Source organism: Oryx dammah, unplaced genomic scaffold, assembly GCF_014754425.2.
Source record: "Oryx dammah isolate SB20612 unplaced genomic scaffold, SCBI_Odam_1.1 HiC_scaffold_3, whole genome shotgun sequence".
Classification (NCBI taxonomy): Eukaryota; Metazoa; Chordata; class Mammalia; order Artiodactyla; family Bovidae; genus Oryx; species Oryx dammah.
Window position 1 is genome coordinate 11,171,145 of NW_024070187.1, and position 14,252 is coordinate 11,185,396.

General features: G+C 36.6%; 1 pseudogene; it reads right to left on the reverse strand.

Annotated features, from left to right (window-relative positions):
* Positions 1 to 13,290: 13,290 nt before the first annotated feature.
* Positions 13,291 to 13,965, reverse strand: LOC120862272 (annotated as a pseudogene).
* Positions 13,966 to 14,252: the final 287 nt, after the last annotated feature.

Genomic DNA, 14,252 nt, shown 5'->3' on the forward strand with positions numbered 1-14,252 from the left:
CAGAAAGAAAAACATCAATACAGTAAGCTACTGCTGTCACTTTAGTTGTGTCCGACTCTGTGCGACCCCATAGACGGCACCCCACCAGGCTCCCCCGTCCCTGGGATTCTCCAAGCAGGAACACTGGAGTAGGCTGCCATTTCCTTCTCCAATGTATGAAAGTGAAAATAAAACTGAAGTCACTTAGTCGTGTCCGACTCTTGGCGACCCCATGGACTGCAGCCCACCAGGGTCCTCCATCCATGGGATTTTCCAGGCAAGAGTACTGGAGTGGGGTGCCATTGCCTTCTCCACCAATATAGTATATTAACACATATATATGGAATTTAGAAAGATGGTAATGATAACCCTGTATGCAAGACAGCAAAAGAGACACAGATGTATAGAACAGTCTTTGGACTCTGTGGGAGAGGGCGAGGGTGGGATGATTTGGGAGAATGGCATTGAAACATGTATAATATCATATATGAAATGAATCGCCAGTCCAGGTTCGATGCATGATACTGGATGCTTGGGGCTGGTGCACTGAGATGACCCAGAGGGATGGTACGGGTAGGGAGAAGGGAGGGGGGTTCAGGATGGGGAATACGTGTATACCTGTGGTGGATTCATGTTGATGTATGGCAAAACCAATATACTATTGTAAAGTAGTTAACCTCCAATTAAAATAAATAAATTAATATTTTTAAAAAACTAAAGTTAAATAAGCAGGGTGACAATATACAGCCTTGATATACTCCTTTTCCTATTTGGAACCAGTCTGTTGTTCTATGTCCAGTTCTAACTGTTGCTTCCTGACCTGCATACAGGTTTCTCAAGAGGCAGGTCAGGTGGTCTGGTATTCCCATCTCTTTCAGAATTTCCCACAGTTTATTGTGATCCACACACTCAAAGGCTTTGGCATAGTCAATAAAGCAGAAATAGATGTTTTTCTGGAACTCTCTTGCTTTTCCATGATCCAGGGGATGTTGGCAATTTGATCTCTGGTTTTTCTGCCTTTTCTAAAACCAGATTGGACATCTGGAAGTTCACGGTTCATGTATTGCTGAAGCCTGACTTGGAGAATTTTGAGCATTACTTTACTAGCATGTGAGATGAGTGCAATTGTTTGGTAGTTTGAGCATTCTTTGGCATTGCCTTTCTTTGGGATTGGAATGAAAACTGACCTTTTCCAGTCCTGTGGCCACTGTTGAGTTGTCCAAATTTTCTGGTATATTGAGTGCAGCACTTTCACAGCATCATCTCTCAGGATTTGAAACAGCTCCACTGGAATTCCATCACCTCCACTAGCTTTGTTCGTAGTGATGCTTTTTAAGGCCCACTTGACTTCACATTCCAGGATGTTTGGCTCTAGGTGAGTGATCAGGCCATCGTGATTATCTGGGTCATGAAGATCTTTTTTGTACAGCCTTCTGTGTATTCTTGCCACCTCTTCTTAATATCTTCTGCTTCTGTTAGGTAACTACCATTTCCGTCCTTTATTGAACCCATGTTTGCATGAAATGTTCCCTTGGCATCTCTAATTTTCTGAAGAGATTTCTAGTCTTTCCCAGTCTGTTGTTTTCCTCTATTTTTTTTGCATTGATCACTGAGGAAGGCTTTTTTTTATCTCTCTTTGCTATTCTTTGGAACTTTGCATTCAAATGGGAATATCTTTCCGTAAGGCCTCCCCAGACAGGCATTTTGCTTTTTTGCATTTCTTTTCCATGGCGATGGTCTTGATTCTTGTCTCCTGTACAATGTCACGAACCTCTGTCCATAGTTCATCAGGCACTCTATCAGATCTAGCTCCTTACATCTATTTCTCACTTCCACACTATAATCATAAGGGATTTGATTTAGTTCATACCTGAATGGTCTAGAGGTTTTCCCTACTTTCTTCAATTTAAGTCTGAATTTGACAATAATGAGTTCATGATCTGAGCCACAGTCAGCTCCCAGTCTCGACATACATATACACTGTTAGTTATATCCATGTTAGACCTCACTAATATGGGGCACTAAGGGAAACTGGGGGCCTGCAGGAGAGAGAAGGCACTCACATCTTCCTGATTGCTTTCTGTGGGTATCCTGCCTTCCTCTTGCTTTGTGACTATCATCCTAGCAATTCTTATATATATGCAAGGGCAGTTCTGACCCATAGAAAATATTGAATCCAGGTTTCAGTTTTTCCAAAATTGCAGAACAAGCTTCATCACCTTCTGCTCCTCAGAGACAGTAGTGTCAGCTAGCTTACAAAGTCTGGTTCCCAAGTTATTAAGTTTAAGTAATTCCAGCCTCTTCCAGAAAGGTGGTAGGTGTTTCTTGGGTCTGCTTCCTCCATTAGAGCTTTTAGCTCCTTTTAATCCTCTCAATTATTTAACTAACAATTTTATACTCCCTTAACAATAGGTACAGAATTCTCTCTGTTCAAATACATAGTGTCATTTTTGTTTTCCCACTGGACCATGGCTGATACTAGATATTGAATTGTTCTTAGACCATTGTAAAACTCACCCTACCAATATGAAAAGGTGAAAAAAAGACCCAAGACAGGGGCAGTAAAAATACATGGAAGATAAGTATCTCCATAAAAAGCCAGAAAAATATTAAAAAAAAAAATAAGTCAGTGAAGGACCAAGAATTAAAATGAGCTTGAGCTTGAGGAGAGTTGATAGCAAAAATTATGGCTTTTAGTGCATCAGAGCTCACCCAACCTCCTCTCTCACCTATGTTCCAATGCTACTATGACCGTCAGAAAGATCTGCAAAAACCAAGAGTACAAGGACTCCATGAGCTACTTAGCATTAATGATGCAGCATAGTAAAGTGAATATTTGTTATATATCCCTTTATTAAGTTTATTTTTTAAATCAGCTAATATTCTTTTTAAGAAAGGTGGCTAAGATTGCCTTCCCATTAATGTGCTAATATTAATACAAATTCTGGGAGTGCAAGCAAATTTGGAAAACTCAGCAGTGGCCACAGGACTGGAAAAGGTCAGTTTTCATTCCAATCCCAAAGAAAGACAATGCAAAAGAATGCTCAAACTACTGCACAATTGCACGTATCTCACACACTAGTAAAGTAATGCTCAAAATTCTCCAAGTCAGGCTTCAGCAATACGTGAACCGTGAACTTCCAGATGTCCAATCTGGTTTTAGAAAAGGCAGAAAAACCAGAGATCAAATTGCCAACATCTGCTGAATCATTGAAAAAGCAAGAGAGTTCCAGGAAAAACATCTATTTCTGCTTTATTGACTATGCCAAAGCCTTTGAGTGTGTGGATCACAATAAACTGTGGGAAATTCTGAAAGAGATGGGAATACCAGACCACCTGACCTGCCTCTTGAGAAACCTGTATGCAGGTCAGGAAGCAAGTTAGAACTGGACATAGAACAACAGACTGGTTCCAAATAGGAAAAGGAGTATATCAAGGCTGTATATTGTCACCCTGCTTATTTAACTTCTATGCAGAGTATATCATGAGAGATGCTGGGCTGGAGGAAGCACAAGCTGAATCAAGATTGCTGGGAGAAATATCAATAACCTCAGATATGCAGATGACACCACCCTTATGGCAGAAAATGAAGAGGAACTAAAGAGCCTCTTGATGAAAGTGAAAGAGGAGAGTGAAAATGTTGGCTTAAAGCTCAACATTCAGAAAACTAAGATCATGGCATCCGGTCCCATCACTTCATGGGAAATAGATGGGGAAACAGTGGAAACAGTGTCAGACTTAATTTTTCTGGGCACCAAAATCACTGCAGATGGTGACTGCAGCCATGAAGTTAAAAGGTGCTTACTCCTTGGAAGGAAAGTTATGACCAACCAAGACAGCATGTTGAAAAGCAGAGACATAACTTTGTCAACAAAGGTCCATCTAGTCAAGGCTGTGGTTTTTCCTGTGGTCATGTATGGATGTGAGAGTTGGATTGTGAAGAAAGCTGAGCGCCGAAGAATTTATGCTTTTGAACTGTGGTGTTGGAGAAGACTCTTGAGAGTCCCTTGGACTGCAAGGAGATCCAACCAGTCCATCCTAAAGGAGATCAGCCCTGGGTGTTCATTGGAAGGACTGATGTTGAAGCTGAAACTTCAGTACTTTGGCCACCTGATGCGAAGAGCTGACTCATTGGAAAAGACCCTGATGCTGGGAAAGATTGAGGGCAGGAGGAGAAGGGAACAACAGAGGATGAGATGGCTGGATGGCATCACCAACTCGATGGACATGGGTTTGTGTGGACTCTGGGAGTTGGTGATAGAGAGTGAGGCCTAGCATACTGCAATTCATGGGGTCGCAAAGAGTTGGACACAACTGAGGGACTGAACTGAACTGAATTAAAACCACATAAAGTTAGCCTTAGTCATCATGAGATATAATTAAAGAGTATGGCTGATTCAGAATCTAAAGGACAGAGATTTATACATTGGTCCATCAGTTATTTCCTAGAACATGTGTACAGTAAAGAATTACAAAGAAATCAAAGAACCGAAAGAAAGTGTAGTTGAACATATATATTATTGGTAATGGAAAAGATCTTTTGAGATGAAATATGTCAGAGATCATTAAAATCAAATTTTATAGATTTAACATTAAAATTGGATACATCGGTACCTTAAAAATGACCACAAATAAAAAGTAAAAGACAAATTGAAAATATTAATGATATAAACCTTAGTATATTTTATAAATGAGCAATCATCTCAATATAAAATGATAAATGCACTAATAGAATAAGAAACAGTGGTTAATATATAATTCATAAAAAGAATTACAACTAGTCAGAAATATATCCAACAATAAAAATGTATTAAATGCAATAATAATTTTCATGTTTCAAACTAACAAATAGTTTAGGGAAATGGTACCTTACGCACTATGGTGGATTGTGGGACAGGATATTATTTACATATTTTCATCAAACAACATGACAAGAGATACAATTTTTTTTGAATTCCAAAGTAGTTATACCTTTTAACTTACTAATTTTATTCCTACAGAAATTTAATCCAACAGAAATGATCAGAAAAGTGGGCAAAATCTATGTTGGAACTGTTTACAATTCTAAAACAACTCAAATATTAGCACTAAAGGATTATGTTGTTATAATATTACAAATAGAATATTAAAATATTTATTGATGTTAGAAAAAAATCCATATTTGTGGAAAACTTGTGCCTTTGAAAATGTATGCTTTCCACACATTTAATGTGACTCTCATGCACTGTTTTTCATTATGGCCAATGTTGAAATGATGGTTATTGGTAACAGAGAAAAGAAAAGAATTGCTAAGATAGAATGAACAGTTTACATACACCCTTCAGGAAGCTTCCCTTAATGCTGACATCTGATATAACCATAGTAAATGCAGCAAAACTAAAAAAATAGCATTGCTGCTGCTGCTGCTAAGTCACTTCAGTCGTGTCCAACTCTGTGCAACCCCATAGATGGCAGCCCACCAGGCTCCCCCGTCCCTGGGATTCTCCAGGCAAGAATACTGGAGTGGGTTGCCATTTCCTTCTCCAATGCATGCAAGTTAATAAAGTATTATTAATAACATATTTTTAAAATGAAAGAATATTTGTGCTTTTCTATTTCTTTCAAGATTACATTTTTGGCTGATTTTTTTTTCATTCTCCTTTCCTTCCAAAACCTGTTAAAATGTGGTATTAAAATTATTATGTCCCTCAATTTGCTCAGTTCATTCTTAGACTGCAATACTTTTTGTAGTTGTTAATAATTCGCTTTTCAGGTTTTTGCAGAGTTAGGGAGGGGAATAAAGAAAGCTATCAATTAAAATATTTCACAAAATTAAATTCTATATTTGTAAGTTTCATTTTTATTATGCAGCATTTAGGCAGTGTCTACAAATTACCTTACTCCTGTTAAGTTTTTTATTTCTTCTCTCTGAATTAAATCCTGATTCTGAACTCTAGTTCTTTCTTTTTTTTATTAAAATGATCAAGGAAATAGAAGGAAATAATGTGCATTATTTGGAGAAGTACTGTCATACTGTCTGCCCTTTATATAAAGTTATATATATCCTATTAACTTTTTCCCAAATACTTTTTGAGGGTTGTTTTTTTTTTTTTTTTTTTGAGAATGGAATTATTCCTTTATCATTTTCTTTATAATAGAGTTTTTAAAACATTAGAATTAAATTTCTCAGGCTTTTTTTGAAACCAAATGAAGAAAATTCTTAAAAACATTTCTATCTCAGCATTCTTCTTTAAAGGAAAAAAATAATAAGTATTTGAAAGTCCTATGTAACAGTCAACTTGAAATATGTAAGTTGTAACCAATAATACAAGGAAGGCATTTTCCCCACAACATTTCCTGAACACATTAAACACAGTCAGGCACAGATGTGTACACTTTCTCAGAAGAATCTACAATATCAAGACATTATTTAACTAGAGTGAAAAACTACTTCTCATATTCCACACTGTTGAAACAGAGTCACCAGTGTTTAAAATTTTTTTAAAAAAAATTTTTGAAGATGAATGGAAAGCCTTATCAAGTTAATGTCATGCTATTCCACTATAAATTCCTTTTAGTCCTCTGGGTTTTATACATTATGGTATGCTGTAAAGAACATATTAGAAAATGGTTACACTATTGAACAGTTACTAGTGGCCACATTAAACTTAATAAATGGTAGTTGAGAGATTTGCCAGTGTAAATGCAGCTTACTAAACTGTAAGGGAAGTATGATTTAGCTAGTTATATTTGAGATGCTTTTAATCTAACAGAGGAATTAACATAAGAAATAACGATAACTTTGAAAGAATCACAAATATATACATATATGCAAAGCTTTCTTTTAATTGATTTTGGAATTGGAAAAGAGTAACTAGAGAACATCAGTATAATAGCTAAAAACAAATACTGCCAATTACTTTTCATTTTCTGTGAGTAGTGAAACATGCATACTCAAGAAAAAAGTATCTCTGAATATGTACCTTCTTAATTACAAATTCACATCGCTTTCTCCTTTCACTTGTGGAGACAAATTGGAGCTAATGATTTTAAAATAAAAGTTTATTGCACTGATAAGTTCAATTTCACACTTTTCTTACAAAATCAAATATTTTACATTAAGTTGCAATTTATATTTTGTATAAGCACACCTTCTTTGTCATTCTTTTACTAACATACAGTATAGGTAGACCATATTTAAACCAAATGGCATCATATAAGTATTATACGGATTTTACCTGGTCTATCAGGAAAATCATGTTTTTTTCAGAATGCAAAACAATTGTTTTATTCCAATTCCCATACTTTCCTTCATTTGACAATAACTAACAACCTTTTACAAATATAGAAATTACCCCACTTAAATGCTATAAACTTGAAATTCTCCAAGAGTATGACGGTGTAATGAGAGTCTAGAGCTATGTAGAAGCATACACTGCCTATCCCAGTATATAGCAAATGAACCATTTACCTTAACATTTCCTAAATTTTTTCTGAAACCTGTTCTTTTTCTACAGAGTGAGAAATACTGAACTTGGACATTCAGATTTTATTGTGATTTCTTTTGCTCTGAGTTTCAAGTCAAGACCTTAGAAAATATACCTTTCTAGAACATTCTCACTGTGGCAGCTCTAAGCTTTCAGACACAGATTCCACTCACTTCAGTGCCAAGCCCAAAAGCAACCAGGTCCTACATATAAGGAGAGATTATGCTCCTCCACAGACAGTGCTATCTGCTTAGTTTTTCTTGAATATGAAATAACTGATCTTGGAAACTTCTTTATTGTCTTTGTTTATGAAATGAGGCAGAAAATGAAGGCCTCTTTTTAACCAAAAGACCTCATTAAGATTGTCTTTAAGGAATGCCATTAACCTAGATTTTCCTTACTCTTGGCAGCAGAATTGCTTCCCTATTAGTCAGGGAGGGTCCTCCCTGTTCATTTCGCCACCTAAAAACAAAAATGCTTTAATTTTCACTGAACCTACACTCTATGGTTATATATAAAGAATGAACAAAATATAATTCTGATATTAGGATTTAGCCGCTTCTCACATAGGACCCACAGCATTTTTAAGCTTTAACCATTCTGCTCTAGTTCCTTTTCTGCTTATCTCATAATATGGCTATCCCATTCAGCTGATACTGACAAATATGTTTCTTATTCTAGATTCCTTAGTCAGACAATTTAATCTGAGCCCTCTGTGTCTATGTTCTGACTGTGCTCGATATTTTTATTAATACACTGGTTCAGCATTCAACAGCCAAACATCTTGGGAAACAGGTGTTAAAATACTGTAAAAGAGAATTTACCCCCAATAGAAATGGAAACTGAAAATAGATGAAATATTAGATTAAACATGAATACAAGTATATTTCTTTTGCTATAGTAAATATCAATAATAGTCCTCAACCAACACCCAGGATAGCATCCAAAAGTTTTAGATTACAGAAGCGAATTACTTCATGTCCAGTTGCAATTGGTTTATACTGCCCTTAGACTCACTAGAAATTACAACTGAGAGCCTTTGAAACTAGAAATTGAGTACACTTCCTATATTTGTCTCCAGTCCACCTTATCTCTTCCACTCTTTCAGGAGCAAGGATCTTAGTAATAAGCAGTGGATCTCTGTTTACTGGTCTTTCACATATTTAAAGATAGTTTTATGTAATGCACGTAAAAATATTGGACAAGGACAAAAGCCCATATAAAACAGAATTATAAAGTATATATTACATTGTCACTGTAGTTTAGTCTCTAAGTCATGTCCGATTCTTTCGGACCCCATGAATTGCAGCACATCAGGCTTCCCTGTCCTTCACTGTCCCCCAGAGTTTGCTCAAATTCATGTTCAGTGATGCTATCCAACAATCTCATCCTCTGTCACCCCTTCTCCTCCTGCCCTCAGTCTTTCCCAGCAACATGGTCTTATCCAACAAGTTAGTGCTTCACATCAGGTGACCAAAGTATGGAAGCTTCAACTTCACCATCAGTCCTTCCAATGAATATTCAGGGTTGATTCCCTTTAGGATCGAATGGTTTGATCTCCTTGAAGTCCAAGGGACTCTCAAGAGTCTCCTCCCATACCACAATTTGAAAGCATCAGTTCTTCAGTGCTCAGCCTTCTTTATGGTCCAATTCTCACATTCGTACATGACTACTGGAAAAACCATAGCTTTGACCATACAAATCTTTGTTAGCAAAATTATGTCTTTGCTTTTTAATATGCTGTCTGGGATTGTCATAGTTTTCCTTCCAAGGAGAAAATGTCTTTTAATTTCATGGCTGCAGTCACTGTCCACAGTGATTTTGGAGCCCAAGAAAATAAAATCTGGCAGTGTTTCCACTTTTCCCCCATTTATTTGCCATGAAGTGATGGGACCAGATGCCATGATCTTAGTTTTTTGAATGCTGAGTTTTAAGCCAGCTTTTTGACTCTCCTCTTTTACTCTCATTAAGAGGCTCTTTAGTTTTTCTTCACTTTCTGCCATTAGACGCATAATCTGCATATCTGAGGTAGTTGATATTTCTCCCTGAAATCTTGATTCCAGCTTGTGAGGAATCCAGCCTAGCACTTTACATGACGTACTCTGCATAGAAGCTAAATAAGCAGGGTAACAATATACAGCCTTGATGTACTCCTTTTCCAATTTGAAACCAGTCCATCATTCCATGTCCAGTTCTAACCATTGCCTCCTGACCTGCATACAGGTTTCTCAGGAGACAGGTTAAGATGATCTGGTATTTCCATCTCTTGAAGAATTTTCCAGTTTGCTGTGATCCACACAGTCAAAAGGCTTAAGTGTAGTCAATGAAGCAGAAGTAGATATTTGTCTGGAACTCCCTAGCTTTCTCTGTGATCCAACAAATGTTGGCAATATGATCTCTGGTTCCTCTGTCTTTTCTAAATCCAGCTTGTATATCTGGAATTTATTGGTTCACGTACTGCTGAAGCCTAGCTTGAAGGAAATGACCACAATTCTATGATAGTTTGAACTTTCTTTGTCTTGCCCTTCTTCTATGAAAACTGACCTTTCCCAGCCCTGTGGCCACTGCTGAGTTTTCCAGATTTGCTGATGTATTGAGTGCAGTACTGTATCAGCATCATGTTTTAGGATTTGAAATAGCTTAGCTGGAATTCCATCACCTCCACTACCTTTGTTCACAGTAATGTTTCCTAAGGCCCACTTGGCTTCACACTCCAGGAAGCCTGACTCTGTGTGAGGATACACGTGTATTGCTGCTGTTGTTGTTTAGTCACCAAGTGGCGTCTGACTCTTTGCAATGCCGTGGACTGTAGCCCACCAGGCTCCTCTGTTCAAGGGATTTCCCAGGCAAGAAAATTAGAGTGGGTTGCTATTTTCTTCTCCTGGGGAATCTTCCTGGACCAGGGATCAAAACCACCTCTCCTTTTTCCCCTGCACTGGCAGGCAGATTCTTGACTGCTGAGCCACGCGGGCTGTACCACATATGTGTAAATATATACATATTTTTTTATCTACTTCACCCAAAAAAAGACTCAGAGAAAAAAACCTCCTACTGTATTTGCCTGTAACTTCTTCCCTTTTACTTTCTTGTACTTTTAATAGTTTTTGCTTCACACATTTTGGAACTATGTTATCTGAAACGTGAATATCTGTGATCACTATATCTTTATTGTAGATTGGACATTTTCAAATATATATAATTCTCTTGATGTTTTTAATCCATTTCCCTTGAATTATTATATGTTCTTATTATTATTGCTGCCCTTAATTTCTTTCTGCTTTCAATGAATGGGTAATACTTTCAACATTCATTTTAATTTTCTTTTAGGGTGACATTTCATTTTTGTTTCATGACAGCATATCATTGAATTATTGTATAACATTTATTTAATAAGAATCTATACTCAATCATATTTATTGTAAAACTGTATAAATTAACTTACTTGTGATTTTATTTTATATTTCCTCAGCAATTTTTATGCTTCTTTTTTATTTTTATTTTCATGTATTAGACATGGTTGTTGAACTCATGCTGTTTTTTAATGAGTTAGGTGTTGTATACTTCTTTTTAATTCTATTAATAATAATATTCATATTTTTAAATGTGAACATGTATTTTTCTAATATTATCAAGAAAGAAGCAATAACTACTCACTCCCTCATTTTGAAATAAAACTACTTTATCCCTAATCACCTCCTTAATATTTCCTTTTTGTTGTTGTTTTCTTGGAATGATTCAAGAACTTAGCTTGGATTTTATTACTACTTTACACTATTTATCTTTACTTTTATGAACTATTTGCCATCTGCATTATTTTAAATAATATTAAAAACTTTTACACAACAACTTTAAGTTTCACTGCTCCCATCCCTGATTTCTTTCTACTAAGCACATCCATCCGAAACTTGTGAGCGTTGTTTCCTCAGTTAGCAAATTTTTTCAGGGATTCTCTTTTCTTTTTGTTTTCTCCAGAGTGACTATGGGAGTGGTACTCTTTCTCATTTCACAAATTTCTGCAAATATCTTTCAGTTGTCCTCATACATGAAATATAGATAATCTTCTTCAAAGATTTTTCCCCTCAAAACTTGAGATTTTTTCCAAGTAATTATATTAGCCTGATACTAATTAACTTTCTTTCTTACAGAGACAATCACTGTATTGTTTGAGTGATGTAGGATTTTTCTCTGTATTCTTTACCATCCATCTCTCGTTTGTTCATACACATGTATTTCCCACACATTTTCTGCCTTAGTGGCCCTCTTTGGTGGCCACATTACTCCACACATCAGAAATGTATTCTCCTCATCGAATCATGACTAGTTTTTAAAACAGTTTAAAAGATGCTTCCTCCGATAAGCCTTCTCCTATTGCTTTAACCTGTATTAAAGCTTACCTGTGTTTGAATCACAGCTATTTTAATTGTTAGTTATGTGACTTTGGCCACATGCTTAACCTCTCTGTGCTGCAATTTCCTCATACATAAAATAGCATTTTGGAAATGTTTGAAAGATTAAATGAGATAATAGAAGCAAAGTGCCTTATTTAATACCATATGATGAACACAGTGATTATCTTCCTATAAGGGGCAATTGTATGATAATCGTTATTACTAATGCTATCCATTGTAATAATAATGTCTAGCTATTAAGTGGCAGAGAATTAAGCAAGTCTTACAAATGCTTGCTTTTTTAAAATAAAATTTATCTTAGTAACCAAGGTAATATTAATGTAGAAGTTCAGCTAGGTTGAAGTAATAGTTAAAAGACTTAGTGATTTGTGATGTAATGGTATTTTGTTTTGTTTCAAATAAGAGTCTAATGATTGTGTATAATAATATACAGTGACGACACATTTAAATCAATGTGAACATGTATACAATGACGTGAACAGCATGGTATTTCAGCTTAAGAGAGGAGGTAATAGCTGTAAGGATGCCTCATCTTCCTGTTCGCGAATAATTAGCAGAGAGGGACGCTTCATGTCTCCACAGTAAAGCCTAACATGTCTACATTACTTCTTCTCTGGCAAAATTCCACTGGACAAATCTGTTTGCTATTCCAAAATGATATGGATATTTTCCCAGGACTGATTTCAGAGAAGTGAATTGAACATATTTTCAGGTTTTAAAGGATCATTTTCTCCAGTTTGTCATGACCAGACTTTAAGGATACTGTTATAAAAGTCTTCAGGGAAAAAAATTCTTCTGAGAATCTCAGTTTTAAATTACTTCATCTAAAAGAAATCCCGCCACCATATGTTTGCTTGGCCTAGATTTCACTCAGAAAGGCTTTCCTCCTCATACATTCTTTACAGAGAAACAAAATTAAGAGTAGTGTAAGTGCCAGACATTAAACATCTATGGCCTGTGTCAATTTTTAATCAGGTCTCGTCAGCAACATTTAACACACTCTTGCACTAAACTTAAAAATTGTGGCGAGAGCAATGTGTCTAGAATTTATGAGTGCAAGGGATTCTTAGCCCCCACTTTTCTTTCCGTAAAAATATTATCTTCTTCTTTCCTTGCATAAATTCAAAGTTTATTTCATGTTCACAGTCAAACTTAGCTTATTTAAAATGCATATGATGTCCTCATCTTTTTTTGTTTTAAAGTTGCCTTTGATAATTTGTTTCCTTCTTACATTCTTGTGGAGATTAGACATCATTGTGAAAATTCAAAGAATTTAATAAAATAATTTGTGTAACATAATTTGCAACTCGTAGTATGCATTCAGCATTGAATAAATGTGAAAAAGAGGGGACAGAGGGAAAGTATATAAAACTATGGCACTGAATGAATGAATTGATGCAAAATGATTACTTCTACTTAAAAACTGATGATGGGGATTTTTTTTTTAGGCAGATAAAGGCTTGTTTTTTATTGAATGAGTGATCTATGCAATTGTTGAGGCCACTATGTACAGAGAAGAGGGAGAGAACTTTATTTCTTGGTCTCTTCCTCCTTGGACAGTCTGGATGAGTCCCTCCTTCTTGGCCTGGAGCCGCTCTTCCTGGGGCTTGCAGGCTTCCTTGGTCTTAGACCTGCAGGCCTCAGCCTGGTCCACCAGAAGCTTCTTGAGAGCCTGGTCTGCCCTCAGCTTGTGGATATATTCCATGAGAATCCGCTTGTTTTTGAACACGTTACCCTTCACCTTCAGATACAGGCTGTGATACATGTGGAGGTTAATCTTCTTAGATGCACGGTATCGCCTGAGCAGCCGGTGCAGAATTCTCATCCTCCTCATCCAGGTTACCTTCTCAGCATCGAGCCCGGGAATGGACAGCCACAGGCTTCCAGACGATCAGCCCATCTTTGATCAGCTTCCGGATCTGCTGGCGGGAGTTGGCATTGGCGATTTCATTAGTCTCACCGGGGTCCAACCAGACCTTCTTTTTGCCTCAGCGAAGGACCCTGGAGGCAAGCCTCTTCTGAAGCCTGAGTATACTCGTGGCCACTGCCGCAGCAGCGGAAAACAATAGGGAATTTTTAAGTGTAAAGATTTTTAACAGTAGAGTTGCCATACATAAACTAACGTAATGTAATTGTTTAAGGTGGTTACTATTAAAATGTTTTTAAAAGAACTTTGAAAACTTAAACAGTATCAGCATTAAAAATTTTATTTATGGATGAAGGCGGTCTAGATGGCAGAGCAGGACACAGAGCTCATCTGCTTCCATCAACATATCAAAAACATATCTACATGTGGAGCAGTCCTCACTGAAAACTGACTGGAGACAGGATGAAAGAACCTTCTACAGCAGAGACTGTATGAAAAATCCAAGCTGAATTGGGTGGGAAGGGAAGGGAA